Source organism: Bufo gargarizans, chromosome 4 (genome assembly GCF_014858855.1).
Source record: "Bufo gargarizans isolate SCDJY-AF-19 chromosome 4, ASM1485885v1, whole genome shotgun sequence".
Taxonomy (NCBI): domain Eukaryota; kingdom Metazoa; phylum Chordata; class Amphibia; order Anura; family Bufonidae; genus Bufo; species Bufo gargarizans.
This window is the reverse complement of record NC_058083.1, coordinates 323,427,329-323,453,647: the sequence shown is the minus strand read 5'-3', so window position 1 is coordinate 323,453,647 and position 26,319 is coordinate 323,427,329. Positions and strand designations below refer to the sequence as shown.

The following is a 26,319-nucleotide window of genomic DNA, read 5'->3' as shown; positions in this document are numbered from 1 at the left end:
GCAGAGGATAGAAGGGGGTTACTGGGGTGTTAGGGCAGAGGACAGGAGGGGAAACACAAAAGGGGGGGGGGGGGGGGTCAGCATATCCCAATGCGCAGGTGCACATTGCTTGTGGCTGCAAATATACATCTGACAAACACATGGTGCAACAGCACTCTACAAACCAAAAGTAGAGTACAAAAGTATATTACATTGCAAATGCTATGCTAATAATAATTTTCGCCATAAAGAATGCACCACGCCAGAAATTAGTTTTAAATGTCAAAGTGGGTGGGGATATTACGCCTCATTCATCATCCTCTTATGGGCAGAAATGGCTCCAATTGTTTTAGACAATTAAGCCAGTTTATATGGTGGTTTGTGTAAAAAGTCGCATTTATGGCATAAAGATGCAACTTTTTGTCAAAAAGTTGCATTTATGAAAAGAAAACCAACTCGTGGGAACCAGTGATAGGTAAGTATTAAAACAGGAGGCGTTTATTTTTATCTAATAGAAATGAGCTAAACTACAGGGTTTTGTCAGTAAATTGACATTTAACAAAAACATCCAGAGACAAAAGTCACCATTTACCACTGGAAATGTCGCAAATTTCTTTCTGAAATCTCAAGTGTGGTTTGGCAGGGGGTGGGGGGTTTGAAATGGCGCATTTTAGTTTTAAAAAAGTAGCATTTTTATTGTCATTAAAATGTCACAAATCGAGAGAAATAGGCGAATAATCAAGTATATATTAAAAAAGTCACTATTTTAAAAGTGTTGTGCGCTTTTTGATATATGACGTGAAAAAAAAATCACTTTTGATTTGTAATGTTAGTTTTTTTTTTGCGCAAATTGCGCCATTATTGATAAATGTCCCCATTATGTTTTTTCCTGCTTTTCTGCATTACAACCTTGTGGAGCCACCTTTTGCTGCAGTTGCTGATGCAAGTCTCTTGGGTGTGTCTCTATTACCTTAGCACACCTAGACACTGGGATTTTTGCCCATACCTCCAGGCAAAACTGATTCAACTCTTTCAAGTTAAGTGGCTTTCTTTGGTATACGGCAGTCTTCAAGTCATCCACAGATTCTCAGTTGGATTAAAGGGGTTGTGCACGTTTCTGGGGCAGGGTGTTTGGCAAACCCCCATCTTAGGCAGACCTTCAAAGGAAAGCATACTTCCCAACTTCCTGGAGTTGGCTCCCCACTCCTTTCTCTTCTCAGCCTAGGATGATCTGGGATGTAAACTTCTCTTTTTATGCTGCTGCAGCCAATCGCTTGTGGCAGTGGTGAACTGCTCTTCCTGCATCATGGCAAATGGTCACATGATACAAGGGAAGCAGGTCACCACTGTGGCCAGTGATTGGCTGCAGTGGCTGCAAAATGGAAGTTTACATCCTGGGAGAGCAGCATAGCATCTGAGGGTGGGGAGAGAAGGAGCAAGGAGCCAGCACTGGAAATCAGGTACCGTATTTCTTGCCCTATAAGACGCACCGGCCCATAAGACGCACCTACGTTTTTGAGGAGGAAAATAAGAAGGTGTGCTTTTGGTGGGTTTTAAACTAATGGTGGTCTGTGCATGACACTATTATGGGGGATCTGTGGATGACGCACTGTTATGGAGGGGATATTTGGATGTCACTGTTATGTGGGGATCTGTGGATGGCACTGTTATGGGGATCTGTCGATGGCACTGTTATGGGGGATCTGTCGATGGCACTGTTATGGGGAGGGGCATCTGTGGATGGCACTATTATGAGGTGGGGGGAATCTGTGGTTGGCACTATTATGGGATAGAGGATTTGTGGATGACACTGTTATGGGGAGATCTGTGGATGACACTGCTATATATGTATCATCCACAGATTCCTCCCCCATAACATTTCCCCCCAATGCACCAGGCCCCCCCGCTCACAACAGTATTTCTAAACAGTAATCCTTAGCCCCTTAATAACTTTAACAAGAGTTGCGCTCTCCCTGGGTATTCACTCGTTAATCTGTATACAGGGATTTGGACTTCGCTGCGGTGAAACAACCGGGCCGATACCTCCTGGGATAGTCCCGGTTTGGATGGTAGCTGATCCACTGAGGTCAGGGACTTCGGTGCAAGCAGGATGCAGAAAGTGCACCAAAAACACAGGTATGTGTGAACAGGCACGTAGACAGATTTACGGTAACTAGGAGTCCTAGCTGTAGAGAAACACGAAGACACCTGGAGAAGCTTGCAAGCAGTGTGGTGAGCAGACTCAGAGAAGACAACAGGCTGGATACTGAGTTTGAGCACGGAAAATACAGATCAACTAGGTAAACAGAACTTCACACTGAAAACTAGAGGTACTGGAGCACACAGGTGGAGCAAGTAAACACTGGAGAACTCACAGGAACATAGGTGGGGGGTAATGCAGGTAAGAGGCAAAAGAATATCAGTGGCATCAATAAAGCAAGGTTTAGACTGAACACAGTCTAAGGTCAGGGCGGGCTGAGTACATTTGTGGTCCAAGTAGCAGTTCCAAGGTCGGCAAGAAGCAGAATCAGTAGACATGTAAGGTATGGTACACAGATAGTCAGACAAGAGAAACCACTTAGCTGGTTACTAGAGGCTAGAAAACCTCAAAGCTTAGGCATCATCCCCATGTGGAGGCTGCCTTAAAGTGTAGCTGGCCAACTAAGACCTGTCCTAGGTTGCTAATATAGCTTGTGTCTTTATACAGCTAGACCTGCCAATAACCTTAATACAATTCCTATGTTTGTGTGTTAAAGACAAAAGCAGAGTTATTTACAGTACCTTCATGTTTGGATGTCATATAACTGTTATATATTATGTTCACAGAAGCAGAAAAGATAATATGCCTTTAAGATTCATTATATGGATGTGAGGTAAGCTCAATGACACAGCAGAAACAACATAAAGCATAGAGTTAAATTGTTGTTGCTGGGCAGGAGTCTAGACCAATCACAGCCAGCCTCACACACAGCAGGAGTCTTGGCCAATCACAGCCAGCCTCACACACAGAATGTGTGGGAAATCCCCTAGCAGGAGCTGCTTGAATAATTATTCATCAGAAAGAGCATCTGAACAGACATTCAATGCACTAAGAGCTGTTTTATGGAAGCAGAGAGGCCAAAATAGGTATTCAAAACAGTTATATAACTTCTTACTGTTAATATAGTAATTAGAACTGTATACTGAACCAGTTATATGTGTGTTTACTTACAGTTCCACCAATTGCAAATACCATACAGATTCAAACTACAAATTTCACATACAAACTACAATTGCAAATTCAAATTCCATATTGCAATCCAAATTGCATACAACCATACCAGATCATACTCAACCAATCTGCAAATAGTTACTGCTAACTGCATACTGCAAATTGCGACAAAAATAGCAAGTGGAACTGTTAGTTAGACCTCAGATATACCTCTCAGAGAGATCATAAAGTGCTTAAATAACTTAAAGATTGAACAATTGAAACACCATCTTATGCATACCGCCATTTTGTGATATCTTTTCAACACGTGTTATGTACATGGACTATCTGCTGTGAAGGCGGCAGTGTTATATATGAAGAAAAGTTGAAGTTAATAAAGAAGTTATTTCAAGCATTTGGTGTGCTCTTTAAACCTACTGTTTCCATAGAACGGCGCTAGAGGAATTACAGAGTAACAGACAGTCTGGTTAGACTAAAAGTCAGAGATATCAAAATTCTTCTAATGCCACAGCGCAAAAGGCACTTCATAGTGCTGCGCCTGTCACATAAATACCACAGGAACTTCAGCCATTGGCTAGGGAAGGATTTGCAGATGCACGCACTGGCCCTTTAATAGGCCACAGGCGAGAGCTTTGCACCCTGGAGTAATGGAGACAGCAGCTTGCAGAGTGGTAAGTAGCAGGGCAGTGGCAGACACTGATGACTGACTTAACACTTATTCAACTAATGATGTGACTTCTGAAGTAAATAGGTTGGACCAGACCTTACTTAGGTGTCAAAGGGGGTGAATCAGTGGCATAGCTATTGGGGAAGCAAGGGAAGCGGCTGATGAGGGGCCTGGGAGCAGAAGCAGGGGGTGGGGGACATCAGGGCCCTATTCAATTTTTTATATTATTTATATATAGATGCACTCACAACTTTTCAGTTTTTATTAACTTTTTTATTTAACAAGGTATTTTTCACTAGTTTGTCAGGTCCATTACATAAAATTTAAACTAAAATCCATTTTAATTCCAAATTGCAATGAGCGTGAATATTTGCACAAAGCACTGTATGTGTACTTTATATTGGAATTAACAAGTACATATACCAGGTGCAGTCATTAGTAAATGTACGTAGCTGTGCCTGGTAAACAATCAAGAGAACTTGGCACTTCCTGGAGGGCCATGTTCCAATCAGTTGATTGACAGGAATGCTAGGAGTTGGACCTCCACTAATCTGAAATAGATGCCCTGTCCTAAAGAAAGGCTATCAATAATATAGTCCTGTAAAACCTCTGTGAGGTGGCTTTCACACCTCATTTTATTATGTGTACCTCTTCTTCAGTGGTAAAAGGCCCCACGTGTTTTATTCCTTTTTTGGTACCTTAGTGGCGTTTTATTGGTTATTACTTATACACATAAAACAGATGTGTTTTCAGGCCTTTTTCCAACTCCCATAGTGATTCTGAAAGGAATAATTCCTTATAATTCGTTAATATTTAAGCATGCTAAAATGCATAATAGCAACAAAAAATATCCATGCAAAAAATGCTCTCCTAGATTTACTAATGTGTCTGAACCATGAGTGAGGTAGTGAACTAGTTTGGCAAAACTGGTGCATCTAGGGTTTCTATACTTTTTTACGACATGCTCGGTGAGCAAGAAGGCTTAGTGGGAAAGGGGGCATGACCTAAGATGGGCAACTTTGTGCCAACATTGTATAACAATTCTGGTGTAAAAATGTTTCTCAGAGTAAGGCCTCCTGCACATAACCGTAGGTGTCCTGTTGCCGTATTGTGGACCCCCAGTACACGGGCACCGTTCCGTGTGCATTCCGCATCAAGGATGCGGACCTATGGACTTGAATGGGTCTGCAAATCCACAACGGAGTGCTTCTGTGGTGTTCTGTTCCGTGCTTCTGTTCCGCAAGAAGATAGAACTTGTTCAAGTGAATGGGTCTGTGATCCGCATACGGCTGCCCCGCGGTCGATGCCCGTGCATTGCGGAACGCAATTTGTGGTCCGCAGCAAGGGCATGGAGCCCTTACGTTTGTGTGCAGGAGGCCTAAGGGCTCATGCACACAACCATATGTATTTTGCTGTCCACAAAAACGGACCACAAAAACATACGGAAATGGGCTTGCGGAAATCCATGTGCTTTCAGCCCCATTCAACTGATTTCCAGTTGTGGAATTTTCTGCAACAATGTCTGCAGAGTGTAAAGGCGTCCTGCCGCTATTTCGCCGTGCTGCCGGACTGCCGCTCCGTCCCCATTGACTATAATGGGGACGGGGGCGGAGCTCCGGCGCTGCACTGCAGTGCACGGCGAAAGGCCACCAGACTAAAAGTACTGCATGTCCGACTTTTTAGTCCGGCAGCCTCTCACCGCGAACTGCCGTAATGCGCCAGGGCTCCTCCCCCATTATAGTCAATAGGGATGGAGCGGCGGCACGGCGCAATAGCAGCAGGACGGATCCGACCAGGTGAACAGCCTGTCAGATCCATCCTGCCGCTAGTGTGAAAGTACCCTAAGGCCTCATGCACACGACCGTTTTTTTTAAGGTCCGCAAAAATGGGGTCCGTAGGTCCGTGATCCGTGACCGTTTTTTCGTCCGTTGGTCTTCCTTGTTTTTTGGAGGATCCACGGACATGAAAAAAAAAAAAAAAAACTAGTCAAGTTTGCCATTGAAATGATAGGAAAAAACGGACACGGATCACGGACACGGATGACAATCTTGTGTGCATCCGTGATTTTTCACGGACCCATTGACTTGAATGGGTCCGTGAACCGTTAGCCGTGAAAAAAATAGGACAGGTCATATTTTTTTCACGGCCAGGAAACACGGATCACGGCTGCGGCTGCGAAATGGTGCATTTTCCCATTTTTCCACGGACCCATTAAAAGTCAATGTGTCCGCGAAAAAAAACGGAAAACGGCACAACGGCCACGGATGCACACAACGGTCGTGTGCATGAGGCCTAAGGCCTAGCTTTATGCAGGAGTAATTGCATTTTTAGGGTGCTGTTTCAGAGTACATATAAATTACTTTGTAATTTATATACAGTAAATTTTTTTGTATCACAAATATAGAAAAGTGATTTTTAACATTGATTTTTTAAATTACAATAATATTTTTTTTAAGTACTTGTTTATACTGTACGTATTTCAAACTAAATAATCTGTTAAATTTGTTATTATTTGTTAATTTCAATCCTGTGAATACCTAATTAGTATAGTTTTTGCTTTTACGTAATATATGTATTTTATGTAAAATAAATATATATATATATATATTTTTTTTTTTTGTAACTCCCATTAAAGGATTACTGTCTTCCAATATTATTTTATACTTATAATGCACTATCATAGTGCTGTATGCTAATATATTATGCTTTGTAGTTAGGGCAACACTAATGTACCCTAAATGCAGGATTACTGAGCTTTCATTCCTGGGTTCCTTTCAAGATCTCTAGGTCCCTGGCCCAGATCACTGGGTCTTGAACAGAGGGAGAAATACCCTTTCATCATACTTTGTCAAACTGTGGAAATCAAAGGGTTAACAATCCTGGCTGTAGAGCAAAAGACTGCTTCAAGAACCTGAGCTGTTAGTTATGTTCCTATGGAGCCCTGACACCTGCATAGGAACTACTGCCGTGATAGCCTCAGATTCTTTTGAGCAGGGGTGCACAACCTGGGGCCAAAGGGCCACATGCGGCTATTGATACAATTCTTTGTGACCCCCAACCATCTGGTAACAGACATGTATGTCTATGTCTTGTGGCTACTTACATTTATTTTTCATGTATTCTCCCATTAGATGAGACTTATAGTATATACTGTATGTACAATAAACCCTAATCTACAGTATTTCAGTTGTTAATACCCCTTTAAATAATATTTTTGGCCCTTGTCTGACAATGTGGCCCCCATCCAGAAAACATTTTGCACCCCTGCTTTAGAGGGACTGAGGATATTCCCCAAGCATAGCACTCCTAAGGAAAGCCGTCTCAGATGCCATAGTCACAATTGACCACGGCATCTAAAGTGGTTATATGTCTGTGATTGGTGTAATTGCTTATCATAGACATTAGCTCCAGCTCTCTGCTGTGTGAAACCAGAGCAGGCGCCATCTTTAAAGAGACGACGTGCGGCATACGTGTACGGCATGTCTTCAAGGGGTTCACTCATTTCTGTTGCAAAGGCTATTCATGAATATAGCATAGCTGATTCAGAGCTCTGTAACAAGCCTGTGTGTCCATTATATGACCAGGACAGATATAAAATGGATGTAAACAATGAAATATTCTATTTACTGCCAGCAAACAGAGGTCTAGAGAATTTGGGATTGATACAGAAAGTATTCAAATTATTATTTTAATGATAAAATAAATTAACTTTAGTTACCAAAACTGGAATACCCCTTTAAACCTACAGTATGTGGCGCTCTGTGCACAGTGCATCAGGTATTATGACAGTAAAACAGTCTCTTGTCATGCAGATGCTAGGAGGCAGGGTTATATATAACTGTTATCTAATGCTGCATTCCATAGAAACAAATGGAGGCACATTTATAAAAAATTTGCGCTGATTTTATAAAGCATCTAGCTATGTGAATTGTTGACATTTACATGCGCTGACTGAGCAGGCAATTATCGGGACGGAGCCATTCCTTCCTGTTATTTGCCTGCTTGTCGGTCCATTTACATGCGCTGACTGAGCAGGCAATTATCGGGACGGAGCCGTTCCTTCCTGTTATTTGCCTGCTTGTCGGTCCATTTACATGCGCTGACTGAGCAGGCAATTATCGGGACGGAGCCGTTCCTTCCTGTTTTTTGCCTGCTTGTCGGTCCATTTACATGCACTGACTGAGCAGGCAATTATCGGGACGGAGCCGTTCCTTCCTGTTATTTGCCTGCTTGTCGGTCCAGGAAAGAGCTTCATTTACATTAAGCAATCCCCTCCGTTGTATGGGGACGGGCTACTGCAATCCCTTACCTTCATACAGATCCATTGTTTCTGGGCAGCAGATCAGTGTTCACATAGACCGATCTGCTACCCATAAACAATGATTTAGGTGTCTGCATTCACCCGATAAAGGGCAAAAATCCGGCATAACCTGTGCAAGTCTTTTCTCAGATTTTCCATGAACTGCACTAGAGTGGTCCTTCCTCCAGTGCCATAATATTATCACGTTTTACTGGGCATATATTGTTAGGTGGTTTATGTATTTGGTTCCCCCTGTTCAGGACGGACAGTGGGAAAAGACTGGTCGTGTCTTTCGTTCATATGAAGCATGTTCATGGTGATCATGTGTGGCATGGTGACTAGGGAATATTCCACAGAGTGGTGTCAGTGTGATAGAAAGGTACTGTTCCCATCATTCAGGGTGCAATATATGGGCAAGCCTACCTGATGTCTAAATAGGCCTGAGATACTTTTAGTGTTGCTGCCAGTGATTGGCTGCAGCAGAGCATGTGAGCCCGTCCATTTGCAAGTTTGCACACTGAGACTTGGGTCTTTCCACAGGTACCGCTATCGGGCGGAAATTGGCAAAATAAGGTAGAAAACTCATGTAAAAATATTAGTGTTTCTGTCGTTTAGATGAAGTGTAATAGATAACATTGGTGTAGGGTTCTTGCTGATCTCTTAGCCTGAAGGGCAAAAATAGTGCTAACCTTTCTGGATACCATTTTGTAGGGGCTATCACTTTAATTTACTAACCTACAGATGTGAAGGTAAACCCATCCTGAGATGTTAGCTTTAAGAGCTTTTACTGAACTTTTTCAAAGTGTCAGACTAGGACTGATCCGAGGATAAAAATGATGATTTAAATATTTCAGTAAGATTGTATTAACAGTCTTAAAATGGTACAGAGAAGAAATTGCTTTCTATATTTCTTTAGGCACGCCGACTTATTGCATATCTATAGAACAACTGTATATGATTATATATTAATCCCACAGCCCGCTGATTAATATGAAACTGGACTAGCAGATTCCAGGACTCTGATTTTTAAAAAGTGTAAGAAAATACTTAAAGGTCCTGGTTCTTTGTTGCTTACCCTCTCCCCTCAAAAAGTCGCTTGCCATTTAAATGTATTTACATAACCTTAAAGGGGTTTTTCGGTAATAATGATTTTTAAGCAAGTGCCCTAGCCTGCTTCCTGATAGAGAAGATTCATACTTGCCTGCTCCACGCCGCTCCAGTCTTCTAACAAATGGAATTGGCGGTGATGTGCTCCTTGTCTCACATCACCACTGAAGCCAGTTATTGGCTGCAGCAGAGCATGTGACCACGCTTATGCACTGACGGATGTAAACAATGCAGGGACCAGAAGATGGAGACAGTAGAGGCAGCACAGGTTAGTATGAATCTTCATTTTCAGGAGGTAGGCTGGGGACACTTGCTTAAAAATCATTACTCCCGGAAAACCCCTTTAAATGCTATGTAGACCTTCTAAGGCAATTTTTGTTTATGATGCATTTTACTCAAAAATCCTATTTTCAATTGGCCTTTATGAAACATATTGAGCCGTTCTGTCAGAGGGTTATTGTTTTTCTAACTATATGACTGGTACTTTCACCTTGTGCTGGTTATCTACTAAACCTTATCTCTAAACTACTAAGAGGTCATAAACACCTATTTAAGCCACATTCTTATCAGTAAGATAAGAACTGAGCTATAATAAGTGTTTATACTGTCAGAGAGCAAAGAAAAGGACCCCTTCAGCTCCCCAACCGATGGAAAAGACAGAAAATCCACAGGCTGCTACTAGAGCATCTCAGCTCTGTACACAAAAAAGGGTTCCATGTTTTTAAAAACTACCCATTGAAAAACATTTATTAGCTCAAAATGAGTACAAAGCAATGATAATAATAATTTTAAAAAAATTGGCCCCAAAGGTGTACATAGCCTTTAAGGCTCCAAATCCTGAGTATGACTACAAACACTGCATCTTTTATAATAATATGTTATTATTTGGAGTTTAGAATTCTGTTGGCTACACAAAGTCTTCCCTAAGCCTCCATCTTGTTACGCAGATAGAACAAAATTTACAATCCTGTCTTTTGCTCTTCCCCCTTTAGTAGCATTTTCTACATTATCATAATAGCATTTACTTTCTTATGTAGACTATTTAGTAGGAGTACCCTAACACGATTCTGTAGCGTTCATAGTTCTTAGAGTAGATAAATCCTCCTGTGGCCACTTTTCTAGCTGTAAATACATGTAATGAAGTGATGGTCAAACAGATAGGAAACCAAGTGGTTTCCAGGAAACCTGGATTACTGCAGAATTACATTAGAGAATTCCTGCTAGAAGGGAACAAAACTTAGTTGCTGCAAAAGTGCAAAACACAAAATATTAACATTATACGCTATATATTAGAATTAGGGATGAGCGAATCGACTTCGGATGAAACATACAGGAGCTCCATACAGTATTAGAATGTATTGGCTCTGATGAGCCAAAGTTATTACCTTGGAACCGAACTCGAGTTCGGAAATGGTTTTTACAGTAGAAATTGATTTATGAAGTTATTATGTGAAGTCTCGCGAGACTTTGCGAAGTAATAACTTCGGCTCATCAGAGCCAATACATTCTAATACTGTTCACAAAGAAGAAGAATAGGCAGCACTCACCACTGAAGTATTTTCTTGCTTCAATCTTTATTTCCAAAGCTCAATACATAGATTGCACACTGCTGGGTGCAGTATGCCTATTTTCACATGCAGCAGCGTAAAATTGCTCTTCATCAGGCCCCTACATCAGCACGTAACTCCGTGCTGACTTCTTATCTCATAGGCATCACGTTACCATCGATACAATAGCAACCCGGCGCATGACAAGATGGTAAGTTTAAAAAAAACTTGTGTAAACTACAAAAACATAAAAACATGAAATACAAAGCAATACCTTATAAAAACACGCTCAAATCATTCTGGTCATTAAGACCCAGAGGACCCAGGGCCCCAGTGCATATTATCCACCTGGCCTCCTTTTGCAACAACTGGCGATGCCGATCGCCGCCCTGAGATGGAACAGGTACTATTTCAAGTCCTGCAAATCTGAGGGTTTCTACATTCCCTCCATGCACTTCTTTTATATGTTCAATCACCCTCGGGCTACCTTTTCCAGTTTTTATAGAATTAAAGTGCTCTCTAATTCTCTCAAATAAGCACCTTTTGGTCTTGCCTATGTAAAAACGACCACAGGCAAAAATTAACACATAGACCCCATAGGTGCTTCTACAGGTAATGAAACTGTCCACTCTGACAAATTCCACCTAAATCCTCTCCTGCAACCAATTTCTATTTGTCTCTTCTAAAAACCTGCTCCTGACTATTTTGTCTCGAATTGTGTGACTCCTTCTAAAGGTTATTAAAGGTTTTTCATTCACCTGATCCATAAGACTAGCATCTTTTTTTAGAATATCCCAATTCTTAAATATGGCCACTCGTATGGAGTCAGTCATTGGACTAAATTAAAACAATAATGTACATCTCCGTGACCAACTCCCCACCCCGCACCCAAACAGACACATCTAAAAATTCTAAGTGCAATCCCTCAAAATTCATGGTAAACTTCATGCCCATGCCATTACTTTCCTTTAAATAATGCACCAAATTTTCACATTGGGACTCAGTTCCCGACCGTATTAGGAAAACATCATCAACAAACCGTAAAAACAGTTTTATGTTGCTCACATATGGGTTGCTGGTTGAAAAAACACACTTATCCTCTAATCTAGCCAAGTTAATATTTGCAAATGTGCAAGAGACCGGAGTTCCCATCGCAGTATCTACTTTTTGCCTATAGCAGACATACCAAATTGAAACACTGCTCCGTAGAGTATTAGAACGAAATTTTATGCAAATTGACTTTGGATGTTTCATCCAAAGTCAATTTGCTCATCCCTAATTAGAATGACAGTCTAAATGTTTTGTGTATGTATACACAATGTTAGACTGGGATTCCTTGGCCCATCAGAGGAAATTATTCTCAGGGCCCAACCCCTATAGTATTAATAATGTCTACTAGGTTTTGAATCAAAGAAATAGACCCTAGTGGCAAGTGATTAGCTCCAAATGGGCTTTTTCTCCTTTTATCTGTCGTTAAGACACTGGATTTTGTCACTTTGTGTGCCACCAGAATTTGCCGGCCACCGTATAGTGGATTGTCCTCTTGGACTTTTTTTGACCTGATTGGTTGTGCGATTGACATAAATGTACTAAAGATGCACTTTTGACAACAAAGATTCTGCCTAGCTAATAGATATCATACTAGCTATTGTAATAGATATCATACATCATATCATACATGACAACTTTTTCCCAGAAGGATTTTTTTCCCCTAGATTTACTTTGAGCTGACAGCTCAGGTGGTATGCCCCTTCTATGGAGGCATGTCCGGTCTGCTACAGCTGGTGGCAGCTGAAGGATGGAACGGAGAATGTGTATCCACCTCAGTCAGGTGAAAAGGAAAATTAGAAAAAGAACAAAATGCAATTACAAAAGTATTCAGATCCAGGTGCTGGTTTGAAAACTGTAGAATATTTTGTTTAAGATTGACCTTAATATATATATATATATTTTTGGGAATGTAATTATATATCTTCAAATTTCCTACCTCGCCAACATTCAAATTGCTCCAAAAGGTATTGGTATTTTTTATTTTTGGGCTGCTCCATCAAGTTAGGTCAACCTGGAAGCAAGATCTAAAAAAATGTGTTTCCCATTTGGACAACTCATGAAAAATATTTTACACATGGTGTCTGACTCCCTGTAGATATGCCCAGATATGCCCCAATCTATATATCGCTGCGGTACTCTACTTCATTTATGGTGGGAGTATGATATCATTCTTAACTTGTGGAAACAGATTTTGCTGCTGCTTATGGATATCTGTGGATTCCCTGTACAGCCGAGCCCACCCCTAGTCTCCTCTCAGTTGGAATAAATGATTTATCATATCTTCACATCACCATCATTAACCACTTTTGTATAATCACTAGACATAGGATTTCCTTAAACTGAAAAACCACACAGATCTCAGCTGTTCAGGATATCCTAAAGGGAGTTCATGCTAATTTTTGGTACAAGAAGATGTCCGCCTCCGTCCTGAACTGTTCTGATTTATTATTTTGTATTTTCTATACAGTAGATATGAATATTGTAAGACTATTGCTGTCTCTGTGAAAACTCTTCAATAAAAATTTTATGTTTCGGAAAAAAAAAGAAGCACTTTTGTACCGGTGGTTGTATTTGTGAGTTATCCTCCCCTTCTGGTCCTTGTCTTATGTGTGGACAGGAAGTCAGTTTCTCTATTCAGTCCTATGAGAGCCTCAATGTCAGTGAAAAACTGGACTTCCTGTCCACACATAAGAAGCTGTGTCGGTCACATCACACAGCTGAGGACCAGAACAGAATGAATAACTCAAAAATACAGCCTCCTCAATATACAGATATTTATATGAGCACAATGCTTAGATAATCAATGTGAAATGCCAAAGACGCTGTCGTTTTCAGGTAGGAGAAAATTATAGGTTTGTCAAAGCCTACAGCTCTGGAAGGTTTTCTAAAAAAAAAACTAGATAATTAGTACTGATCTGCTATCTGAGTAAATTACTTTATTACTATAATTGCCATGAAGTGGAAGAACAAGATTCCTCATATTACTTCTAACAGTTGGTCTGCTGCCTACTACTGTAACAGGTTACATAAAGGTTGCTCCCTATCTAATATCTGCATAGACATATAGCTGTAGTTCACCTGATTAAAATGCGTTTTTTCATTTCTTGATCCGAGGCTCTGTTCCCAAGTTATGACACTTAAAAAAAAAGCTAATTAGGCCTTTGGTCCAATGAGGGCGCCACCATTGCTCTTGTTGTACCCAAGCTCCGCTCCTTTCTGTGGCTAGCCCAGCATTAGTTGCTTTGCCTGGCCGTGTCAAAGCAGCTAGATAGCATCTGGCACCAAAAAAGATTGGATTTTGGGTGCAAAAAGACTGATGGTGACGCTTTATTACGCCAAAGACCTAATTTGCATATTAAGAAAAGGTATCATAACTTGGGAACGGAGCCTCTGATCAATAAAAGAAAAACAGCATTTTAATTAGGCTTCATATAGTTTGATAGGGAGGTCCCTGGTGAAAGATCCCCTTTAATATCACCAATTTACTGCTGATTCTGCAGTATAGTAGAGAATGGAAAATATATCAGCATAATAGGTAATGAAGAATGTATTACAATGCAAGCTGAATATTCAAAGGGTTGTGCAGTGTCAGGATATTGATGACCTATCCTCAGGAGTTGGTCTAACTCCCCGCAGATCAGTTATTTAAAGCTGTAATTTCACTGCACCACTGCTACAATGTAGACTGTGTGCAGGTGAACACTGAAGAGTGAGCAATGTGGTCCCTTTAAACAGCAGATTTAAGGGGGTGCTGGGAGTCAGACCCCCACCGATCTAATACTGACGACATATCCTGAGGATAGGTCATTAGTATCATAAAATCTTTTAAAAGTGTCACTGAACTTTAAAGAAACTTTTAATATGTCATAGAGACATATCAAAGGTTTTGATCATGGGGTTCTAAGTGCTGAGACCCCACCGTTGTTCTCTAGAACAACGAGGAGAATAGCGCTCACATTGTGCACTCTCTCTCCTGGCTGTAGGAGACGGAATCGAGACAAGCCCATAGATTATCTATTGAGCCACTATGTGAGCGCTTCTCTCTCCTTTTTCTAGTGATATTGATAACCTTTGCTCAGGATAGGTCATCGGTATCAGATTGGTGGGGGTCTGACACCAGGCCTCCCAACTGATCAGCTGCTTCAGACTGCCATGGCACCAGAAACTGTACAGTGTACAGAGCTGGAAGCAGGAGGCTCCATACACTTGTGTAGTGCCCATGATGGTACTCAAGTCAATGGGAGCTGAGCTTCAGTATGCTGGTGCTGGAAAGTAGCGAAGCAGAGAGATGGTCAGCACTCGATTCTAGTGCGCGCCGACACGGGAAGGAGAGAATTCCAGAAGACAATGTAACAAATTCCCAGCGGACACTCGTTCTATTCACTGAATAGAACGAGCGTCCGCTGGGAATTTGTTACATGGTGCTGTAAAGTACACTGTACAGAACCTTCTTCTTCCTCAGGATAGGTCATCAATATCTGTAGCTCAGACAACCTCTTTAAGCCCTGCTTTCTCCAACTGTGGCCGAAACACTGGCAGAAACTGTAAAAGACCTGTAATGGTTTCTCCTGAACTCATGGTAACAGATTAGATTAGGAAGGATGTTTACATGTTCAGTAAATAATTGGTAATCAATATGATGTAAATGATTACACACATAGCAGAGCAAACATATGAACACTCAATAAACTAACTCCAACATTTCCTACAGTACTATCTGTAAGAATTCAGGAATTTACACACCCTCACCTTAAGAGAGGTCAGCTGTAGGTACAACTTCTCAACTGCAAAACCTGTGACATTCCTGCTTAGCAGACTTCTTAGAACATAAGTAAATTATAGACTACACCATGATTTAATTGCCTGTAATTATAATTTCTAACCATGCGTTGCACATGCATTGAATATATTAAACTCCTGGGCGAAATAACTGATGCAATACAGTTGGCAGGCTAGATATCACTGCAATACACCAAGTAAGAGCTTCTCGCCCCGAATATGTCACCAGACCAATTAACCACCACTAAATGAAAAATCCTTGTGCATACAGTTTCCATACACATGGAAAGCACTGACAAGTGGGATGTAGAGAAAGAGGACCACATGTGCTCAGTTATTTCACATATAGTTTACGGTATAGGCAGCCTTAAAGGATTGCCCCACGAACAATGCTCTACATTTTTCCAAACCAGCACCTGAACACTTTTGTAGTTGGATGTAGTTAAAGGAAATCTGTCACCAGGATTTCACCAGGTCGCTATTGAAGTAAAGCCATGGCCTAATAGCCCTTAGTACCTTATTTCAAGATGTGCCTTTGTTGCAGCAATAGATTGTTTCTATCTCGTGAAAATCCAATTATTTGGTATGCAAATGAGCCAGTAAGGTGCCCAGAGGGGCACTACTCTTGCAGGAAGGAGACCAGGTATGCCTCCTTTTTTTTATTTTTGCACCAGACTTATCAGTTTGTCTTTATGGACTTTGCTATGTCCACAGGGTACAGTCATGTTGGAACAGGCAAAGAGTCTTCCCCAAACATTTCCCTACAAGACTGTACAAAATGTCTTCCGTGATATAGAAGTTACATTACTCTTCACTGGAAATAAGAGGCCTAGCTCAAACCTGTAGGAACAGCCCTATACCGTTATCCCTTCTCCAAATCTACAATAGCCATTGCATATTAGGTCACTGAACTCTTCCACTACCACTGTTTGTCCATGGAGATAACATAGCTGTATGCTTGACTAACTTGAATAGTTAGGAGGGGTGTCCACATAACTATGGCCATACAGTGTATATTTTTTCATCCTGCATAACATACAGTCAGCTCCATAAATATTGGGACATCAACACAATTCTATGATTTCATTTCAATGGATTTGAAATGAAACAAACAAGATGTGCTTTAACTGCAGACTGTCAGCTTTAATTTAAGGGTATTTACAACCAAATCAGGTGAACGGTGTAGGAATTGCAACAGTTTGCATATGTGCCTCCCACTTGTTAAGGGACCAAAAGTAATGGGCCAATTGGCTTCTCAGCTGTTCCATGGCCAGGTGTGTGTTATTCCCTCATTATCCCAATTACAATGAGCAGATAAAAGGTCCAGAGTTCATTTCAAGTGTGCTATTTGCATTTGCAATCGGTTGCTGTCAACTCTCAAGATGAGATCCAAAGAGCTGTCGCTATCAGTGAAGCAAGCCATCATTAGGCTGAAAAAACAAAACAAACCCATCAGAGAGATAGCAAAAACATTAGGTGTGGCCAAAACAACTGTTTGGAACATTCTTAAAAAGAAGGAACGCACCGGTGAGCTCAGCAACACCAAAAGACCCGGAAGACCACGGAAAACATGGAAGGCCAGATTAGAATTTGCCAAACGACATCTAAAAAAGCCTTCACAGTTCTGGAACAACATCCTATGGACAGATGAGACCAAGATCAACTTGTACCAGAGTGATGGGAAGAGAAGAGTATGGAGAAGGAATGGAACTGCTCATGATCCTAAGCATACCACCTCATCAGTAAAGCATGGCGGTGGTAGTGTCATGGCGCAGGCATGTATGGCTGCCAATGGAACTGGTTCTCTTGTATTTATTGATGATGTGACTGCTGAAAAAAGCAGCAGGATGAATTCTGAAGTGTTTTGGGTAATATTATCTGCTCATATTCAGCCAAATGCTTCAGAACTCATTGGATGGCGCTTGACAGTGCAGATGGACAATGACCCAAAGCATACTGCAAAAGCAACCAAAGAGTTTTTTAAGAGAAAGAAGTGGAATGTTATGCAATGGCCAAGTCAATCACGTGACCTGAATCCGATTGAGCATGCATTTCACTTGCTGAAGACAAAACTGATGGGAAAATGCCCCAAGAACAAGCAGGAACTGAAGACAGTTGCAGTAGAGGCCCGGCAGAGCATCACCAGGGATGAAACCCAGCGTCTGGTGATGTATATGCGTTACAGACTTCAGGCTGTAATTGACTGCAAAGGATTTGCAACCAAGTATTAAAAAGTGAAAGTTTGATTTATGATCATTATTATGTCCCATTACTTTTGGTCCCTTAACAAGTGGGAGGCACATATGCAAACTGTTGTAATTCCTACACCGTTCACCTGATTTGGATGTAAATACCCTCAAATTAAAGCTGACAGTCTGCAGTTAAAGCACATCTTGTTTATTTAATTTCAAATCCATTGTGGTGGTGTATAGAGCCAAAAATGTTCGAATTATGTTGATGTCCCAATATTTATGGACCTGACTGTATGTACCTCTCTTTCCAACTTGCAGCAACCTAAAGGGGTGAGAGATGTTACTAAAGACATGTGGTATTGCTAGGAGCTAGTACAATAGGGTGAAGTGATTTACCATCTGGCTTACTTTCACACTCACGTTTGGTGCAGATCCGTCATGGATCTGCACAGATGGATCTGCACCGATAATGCAACCGCATGCATCCGTTCAGAATGGATCCGTTTGTATTATCTGTAACATTGCCAAAACGGATCACTCATGAACACCATTGAAAGTCAATGGGGGGCGGATCCATTTTCTATTGTGTCAGTGAAAACTGATCCGTCCCCATTGACTTACATTGTGTGTCAGGACGAATCCGTTTGCCTCCGCATCATCAGGCGTTTTGGTGTCCGCCTCCAGCGAGCAATGGAGACGGAACGGAGGCAAACTGATGTATTCTGAGCGGATCCTTATCCATTCAGAATGCATTAGGGAAAAACTGATCTGTTTTGGACCGCTTGTGAGAGCGCTGAAAAGGATCTCAGAAACAGAAAGCCAGAACGCCAGTGTGAAAGTAGCCCTAGCTAATTTTACCTGCGTTGCAATAGCTTTGGAAATGATTCGTCACTCATTTATTTATTATTTGCGCTGCTATAGTTACACAAGTTCTAGAGATATTATCAAGCTTTTGAACCAAGACACATGACACATTAGGGATTAAAATGTGGCTGGATACATCATATAATAAGCCCATTTGTATTTATTTCCCATAACTCAGTCTACAGCTTCAAGAAGATTACATTATTATTGCTTTAGTGTACTGTAACTTTCTCCACATTGTCTAGATTAAGATATTAAGGCTTGGAGGAATGTCTTCCATTTAAGGCAGGATGTAACCTTTTTTTTTTTTTTTTATAATCTGCTTTCATCAACATTCAAGGCATAGCATCAATATATTTTCTTCCAAGTTAAAACCTTGACCTTTCCTTCAACTAATATAAATGGATTTAAATGTGAAAAACTGAAAACAGATGAATCATTATGGGCTAAATTGTTGTATAAAGTACAGTTTGGTAAATTATGCTGAATTGAATGGTTTATGTCTTATAATAATGTCATATTAAATCCCAGCAAAATTATTCAATAAAAACAGGAATAGTAGTATTTCATTATATGATCTGTCTCTGCAAAAGCATATTTTGGCAACAATCCAGATTTTTACGGGACTGTTCTCTGCAAACAGCATCACAAATGGGACATTATGCATTATAAGGAGCATTTCTAGGCCATGTTGAAGGCATTCCTAGGTGCAGACCTTTAGTAATCACTACAGTAAAAAGAATATTCACTATACAAAGGTTCAAAGTCACATAGCAATAAATTTGAATAAGAACTTCTCAAGATGTGGCTAAATTTTTTTCAATTTGAACATATTATCCATATAAAGGTGACTAGAGTATAGCTAATGAGGTTGCTTTTTTGTACACTATTTAAAAAAGATTGAGCAATTACAGCCCAACTCAACTGCCATTCTCCATTACGCTCACCTCATTTGAAGTACACTCTGTTCGCATCTACTCTCCCTCCAACCTTCAAGTAGCCGTCATTTACCGCCCCCCAGGCCCAGGCACCATCTTTCTTGACCACTACTACACTTTCTTTCTGCCTGACATCCCCACTATCATCATGGGTGACTTCAACATCCCTATTGACACCTGCCACTCGTCCGCCTCTAAACTCCTGTCACTCTCTTCTTCCTTTGGCCTATCACAGTGGTCTTCAGCTCCCACCCACAGAGATGGTCACACTCTGGATCTTATCTTTACCCGCCTCTGCTCCCTATCTAACCTTTCTAATTCGCCTCTCCCCATATCCGACCACAACCTATTTACCTTCTCTTCATTGGTCTCTTCTGCTGCTCCCCCAGTCCACACAGTAGCACACCCCCGCAGGAACCTTAAACATATCGACTTTCGCTTGCTTTCTGACTCTCTTCTCTCACTCTCTACCATCTTTTCCCTCCAAGACCCAGATGCTGCCACCACCCTATATAACACCACAATAAGTACAGCTCTGGACACTGTTGCCCCATCACACACAACAAAACCCTAAAAATTAACAGACAACCCTGGCACACCAACCTGACCAAAAAACTCAGACAAGCTTCCAGGGCTGCTGAGCGGTGATGGAAGAAATCCTATTATAAGGATCACTTCACCACATACAAGCAATCCATCCTCACATTTAAATCCTCACTCGCTAAAGCAAAACAGGCCTACTTCTCATCTCTTATATCTTCCCTGGCTCAAGGCCCTAAACAACTTTTCAACACTTTTAACTCCCTTCTCTGTCCCCCAGCGCCCCCACCCTCTCCTCTCATCTCAGCTGAAGACTTTGCCAAATACTTCAAACAAAAGATAGTCCACATCAGAGAAAGCTTCAGTACTCAGTCCCCACAGACCCTCCACTCAACTGTTCGGTCCTCTTCTCCCAAAACCCACTTCTCCACCATTACAGAAGAAAAACTCTCCATTCTACTCTCCAGATCACATCTCACCACCTGTGCACTTGACCCAATACCATCCCACCTCATCCCTAACCTCACCACAGTGTTTATCCCAGCCCTAACTCATCTCTTCAACCTATCACTAACCTCTGGTGTCTTTCCCTCTGCTTTTAAACATGCTACCATTACACCCATCCTCAAAAAGCCTTCAGTTTACCCATCTTCTTTGTCCAGTTATCGCCCCATATCACTTCTTCCGTATGCCTCAAAGCTACTTGAACAACATGTCCATTCTGAACTGTCCTCTCACCTCTCCTCCTGCTCCCTCTTTGACCGCCTACAATCTGGCTTCCGACCCCACCACTCGACTGAGACTGTCCTTACCAAAGTCACCAATGACCTACTAACAGCCAAAACCAAGGAACAATACTCGGTCCTCCTTCTCCTTGACCTGTCCTCTGCCTTCGACACTGTTGACCACTCTCTTCTGTTGCAACCTCTCTCATCTTTTGGCATCACTGACCTGGCCCTCTCCTGGATCACATCATACCTCACAGAACGGACATTTTGCGTCTCCCGCTCCCGCACCACCTCCTCGTCTCATTCCCTCTCTGTTGGTGTCCTGCAAGGCTCTGTCCTAGGACCCCTGCTCTTCTCTATCTACACTTTTGGCCTGGGACAGCTCATAGAGTCCCATGGCTTTCAGTATCACTCTTATGCTGATGTCACACAAATCTACCTGGTCCAGACATCACCACCTTACTATCCAGAATCCCACAATGCCTGTCTTCCATATCATCCTTCTTCGCCTCTCGCTTTCTAAAACTTAACATGGATAAAACAGAACTCAATCTTTCCCCCATCTTGCTCAACCCCCCCAACAGACCTATCTATCATGATCAATGGCTGCACACTATCCCCGGTCAACTAAGTATACTGCCTTGGAGTGACCTTGGCTTCTGCCCTTTCCTTCCGACCGCACATCCAAGCCCTTTCCACCACCTGCCGCCTCCAACTTAAAAACATCTCCCGCATCCGCGCTTTCCTCAACTTTGAATCTGCGAAAATGCTTGTACATGCCCTCATCATCTCCCGCCTGGACTACTGCAACATTCTCCTCTGTGGCCTCCCATCTAGCACTCTCGCACCCCTCCAATCTATCCTCAACTCTGCTGCCCGACTAATCCACCTCTCACCCTGTTACTCCTCTGCCTCTCCTCTCTGACAATCCCTTCACTGGCCCCCCACTGCCCAGCGAATTCACTTCAAAGTACTAACAAATACATACAAGGCCGTCCACAACCGGTCCCCTCCCTACATCTCTGAGCTACTTTCCAGATATATCCCCACACGCACTCTCCGATCCTCACAAGACCTCCTTCTCTCCTCTCCTCTTATCACCTCTTCCCACAATCATCTCCAGGATTTCTCCCGTGCATCCCCCACACTCTGGAACTCGCTACCCCAACATATCAGACTCTCACCTACAGTGGAATCCTTCAAAAGAAACCTGAAAACCCACCTCTTCAGACTAGCCTACAACCAGTGACCCTGCTGCCTCTATACCGCCATGACCAGCTTCACCCGCACCTACTGTGTCCTTCTCCTATACCATGTAGATTGTAAGCCCTCACGGGCAGGGCCCTCTCTCCTTCTGTACCAGTTTGTAACTCGTCTTGTTTATGATTAGTGCAATTGTCTGTATTATGTATGTATACCCCTTTTCATATGTACAGCGCTATGGAATGAATGGGGCTTTAATAATAAATAATAATAATAACATAGGATGCAATATTTAAAAAAAACATCACAAATCTAAAGCTTTTCATACTCAATTGTTCGCTGAACTATCATTCTGCCAACAGTTATTTCTCCAAAACCCCACACACACATGCAAGCTTGGCTCAGGTGAACATGCAAGTTTTTGTCTATAGGAGAGGGCATTGGCTCATCTCTGGGCATAGGCTAATCATTTTGATTTTTTTTTTACATTTTAATAGTCTGGGCATTTTTTTACATGGCTATACCAATTATATATATTTTTAATTGTTTATTTTGATTTCTAAAATTGGGAAAGGGAGTGATTTGAACTTTTAGTTCTTTTTGATTTTTGTTTAGATTTTTAAAAACATTTTTTTCTACCTTTTTTAACTTTTTTAGCCCATTGAACATGCGCTCTTTAGATCACTTATACCATAGACTGCAATGGTAAAAATCACTGTAATCCTGTTAAAGAGAATATGTCACCAATGATCTCCCTATCAAACTGTTTGCATAGAAACCAAGGGGGAATTTATCATTCCCTTGCTTCTTTTTGGTGTAGAAATGCACCTTTCTAGTAGCAATCTGCATTTTACTCTGCCCTTGCCAAGTCTACAAAAAGAGGGCTTTTCTAGGGCAGAGCCATTGTCCACAGCTTGTTCGTCATTACTTATTTGAGAAACTGGCATAAATAATGAGCTGCCATAGATTTCATTTCATTGTAGGGAGAGTCCAAGGAGGCAGGTAATTTATGACGAGGCAAAACGTACATCTGGGTAGGACTCCTCTCCCCTGAGGTTGGTATTGTTTATTTTGCACATATATGTAGTAAACCATTAATGGGCTGTCACTTTACCATAATAATTATATTTATTATGTTTGTGGGGTTGTGTTGGCCAGGTATATATATTTATTTATGTTAGATATTTTGTGTGACATTACCGACCCTGTTCATGTAATAGGTTTACTATTTTGGTATTGAGTAGCTGCTGGGTAGGGGGTATGATTTTTTATTTTTCTCTATGTATGGGTTATGCCACCTTTTAATGTTTTTACTGTTATATTGATTGTCAATAAAGATTATGCATTTTTATGCTTAGTGTACCATATTTTATATTTTTTTTGTAGGAGTTAGCATTAGGATTATACTTATTCAGCAGTTTATTTATATACCCTCATTTAAAAAATAATAAAAATGGTGACTAAAGCAGAACTAAACTGTCATGGTTGATCAGGCAAGGGGGTGGGACAAGGAGTCGGGATATGTAGAAGAGTAATAAGCTAATTAGTTGAGCAGCTTCAACCTCAGAGTAAAGGGAGGTTAACACCTGCAGCGTTAGACCGGAAGTGGGATACAATAAATTAACTCTTGTTCACACATACACGTGTAGTGTCCCACTAGGTAGGGGTGGGCACTACACAAGGGTCAATTGGTGTGCGCGTTACTCCTACTCACAAGGAACAGAAATGTTATATTTAATTGTGCATTTAATGTATGTTTTAATGTGTTGTTACATGCAATGTACCCCTGTATGATGCAACAGCAGGCCTGGTTGGGTGTAGTTAGACATCCCAGACACTAGAGGGAGATAGGGAGCCCCTAGTATAAATGTCCAGGCCTAGACAGGGAGTGTTAGTGCAGAGTCAGGAGTCTGAGAAGACAGAGGTTAAAAAAAGCCTGCTCCTGACATGCAGCTGGATAGCCCTGGCTGCTAGTGATGTCCAGGAGGCTAGTGAGAAGCTCCAGCCTGCCTGAGAACAAGAGAGCCTTAGTTAGCTCTGAAGACACCCCAGTTGCAGGACCCAACCTCCTGGGAGAAGCCCACAGTCATCCACTTTACAAGAGAGGGCGATCCAGGGTAAGCTAAGTGACCCTGATGGGCAGATGAAACTGGAAAGTGCAGCAAGAATCTAATACCTGAGGAAGATAGTAACCAAGGATTTAAGCCACCCTTTAGGCATCCGGGCCTTGGGATATAAAGCCAGAGCAGGAGTTCTAGAAAGGACAGTGTACATTGATTCTGAGGAAAGGTACAACCTGCTGCTGAGTGCTTGTGAAGTTACCCTCTGCGTATCTTGCATATATATTGCCTGCCATTTTGTGAATAAGCCTACTTGTGGAACTGTGATTGAAAGACTGTACTACTACCTGCTGTACAAAGTTGGATTGTTCAGTAAAGTTACGTTTGGTTCACTATTCTACTTGTGCACCTCCATCATTCCAACTACCAACCGGCGTGCCACCGTCCAAAGGCACTGGCGTCACAAATACAACAGGGACCTTGCCCCAGGCACTCAAAATACCTGTAACATCCAGGGCACCTCATCCACCATCAGGCCTGGTCCCTATATACAGAGTGTGCCCCAGAGGAACCGTGTCTACCTCTCCTTCACTGCCACGCGCCTGCCCAGGGTTCTCCAATATAGTGAGTAACCCTCGATTGCCGATAACCGTGACCTCACTTTGTCTATACCCTGCAGGTCTGGTGTGTTGCACACGCAGGACAGACAGACATAAGGTGAGGAAACGGGACATTAGCAATAACACATAACTGTGGTTTACCTGATTAACACCTTAAGAACCCGTGCCGTACATGTACGGGTCTGGTGGACTTATCTTAAGGACCAGCGCTGTACATGTACGGCAGGCTGATCGGGCAGCTGCAGGTGCTGCGCCCACCCGATCAGCTGCAGGGGTCCGGCAGTCACTGAAAACACAGATACTGGCGTATTAACCCCTTGTATGCCGTGATCAAAGCTGACTGTAGCATGCAGAGGGTTTGCGAAGGGTATACGTGCCCTCCGCTTCCCCATTGGGTCCCCACTCTGCAGTGACGGGGACCCTAATGGCAGCCCGATGCCTTCCACAGGCATCGGGGCTTGCCTTCTATGGAAGCCTGTGAGATCCAACCCTTTGGCTGGGTCTCGCAGGCTGTCAGCATACAAGCTGACATGCAATGTATTACAAAACACAATGTAATGTAATGCTTTGCAGATGGGATCAGACCTCCAGAAGTTAATGTCCCAGAGTGGGACAAAAATAGAAAGTAAAAAAAATAGTAAAAAACATTTTTTCCATAATAAAAAAATAAACAAAGTTTAAAAAAGCGGCATTTTCCCAAAATAAAGTAATTTTTTTAAAAAAAAATAGGGAAAAAAAGAGTAGACATATTAGGCATCGCCGCACCCGTATCGACCATCTCTATAAAAATATCACATGACCTAACCCCTCAGATGAACACCGTCAAAAAAATAAAAATAAAAACGGTGCTAAAAAAACATCTTTTTGTCACCTTACATCAATAAAAGTGCAACACTAAGCGGTCAAAAAGGCGTATTCCCCCCAAAATAGTACCAATCTAACCGTCACTTCATCCCGCAAAAAATGAACCCCTACCTAAGACAAATGCCCAAAAAATAAAAAAAACTATGGCTCTCAGACTATGGAGACACTAAAACATGATTTTTTATTTTGTTTAAAAAATATTATTGTGTAAAACTTTAAATACATTTTAAAAAGTATACAAATTAGGTTTTGCCATGACTTGCTCTATAAAAATATCACATTACCTAACCCCTCAGATGAACACTGTAGAAAAAATAAATAAAAGCTGTGCTAAAAAAGCCATTTTTTGTCACCTTACATCACAAAAAGTGTTATACCAAGCGATCAAAAACTAATTTGCACCCTAAAATAATACAAATCAAACCGGCATCTCACCCTGAAAAAAATTAGCCCCTAAATTAGACAGTCACCCAAAAAATAAAAATAAAACTATGGCTTTCAGAATATGGAGACACAATTATTATTTTTTTTCCAAAATGCTTTATTATATAAAACTGAAACAAACGACCCAAAAAGTTGTCATAGTTGGTATTGTCGTGTCCGTAACAACCTGCTCTATAAAAATAGCACATGATCTAACCTGTCAGATGAACGCTGTAAATAACAAAA

The 26,319-nt window shown here is 41.6% G+C and overlaps 1 protein-coding gene across 1 annotated transcript in view; it reads right to left on the bottom strand.

The window, feature by feature from the left end:
• PDE7B (phosphodiesterase 7B) overlaps positions 1-26,319 on the bottom strand; it is a 362,595-nt gene that overhangs the window by 111,008 nt on the left and 225,268 nt on the right. The gene's annotated exons all lie outside the window — the stretch shown is intronic.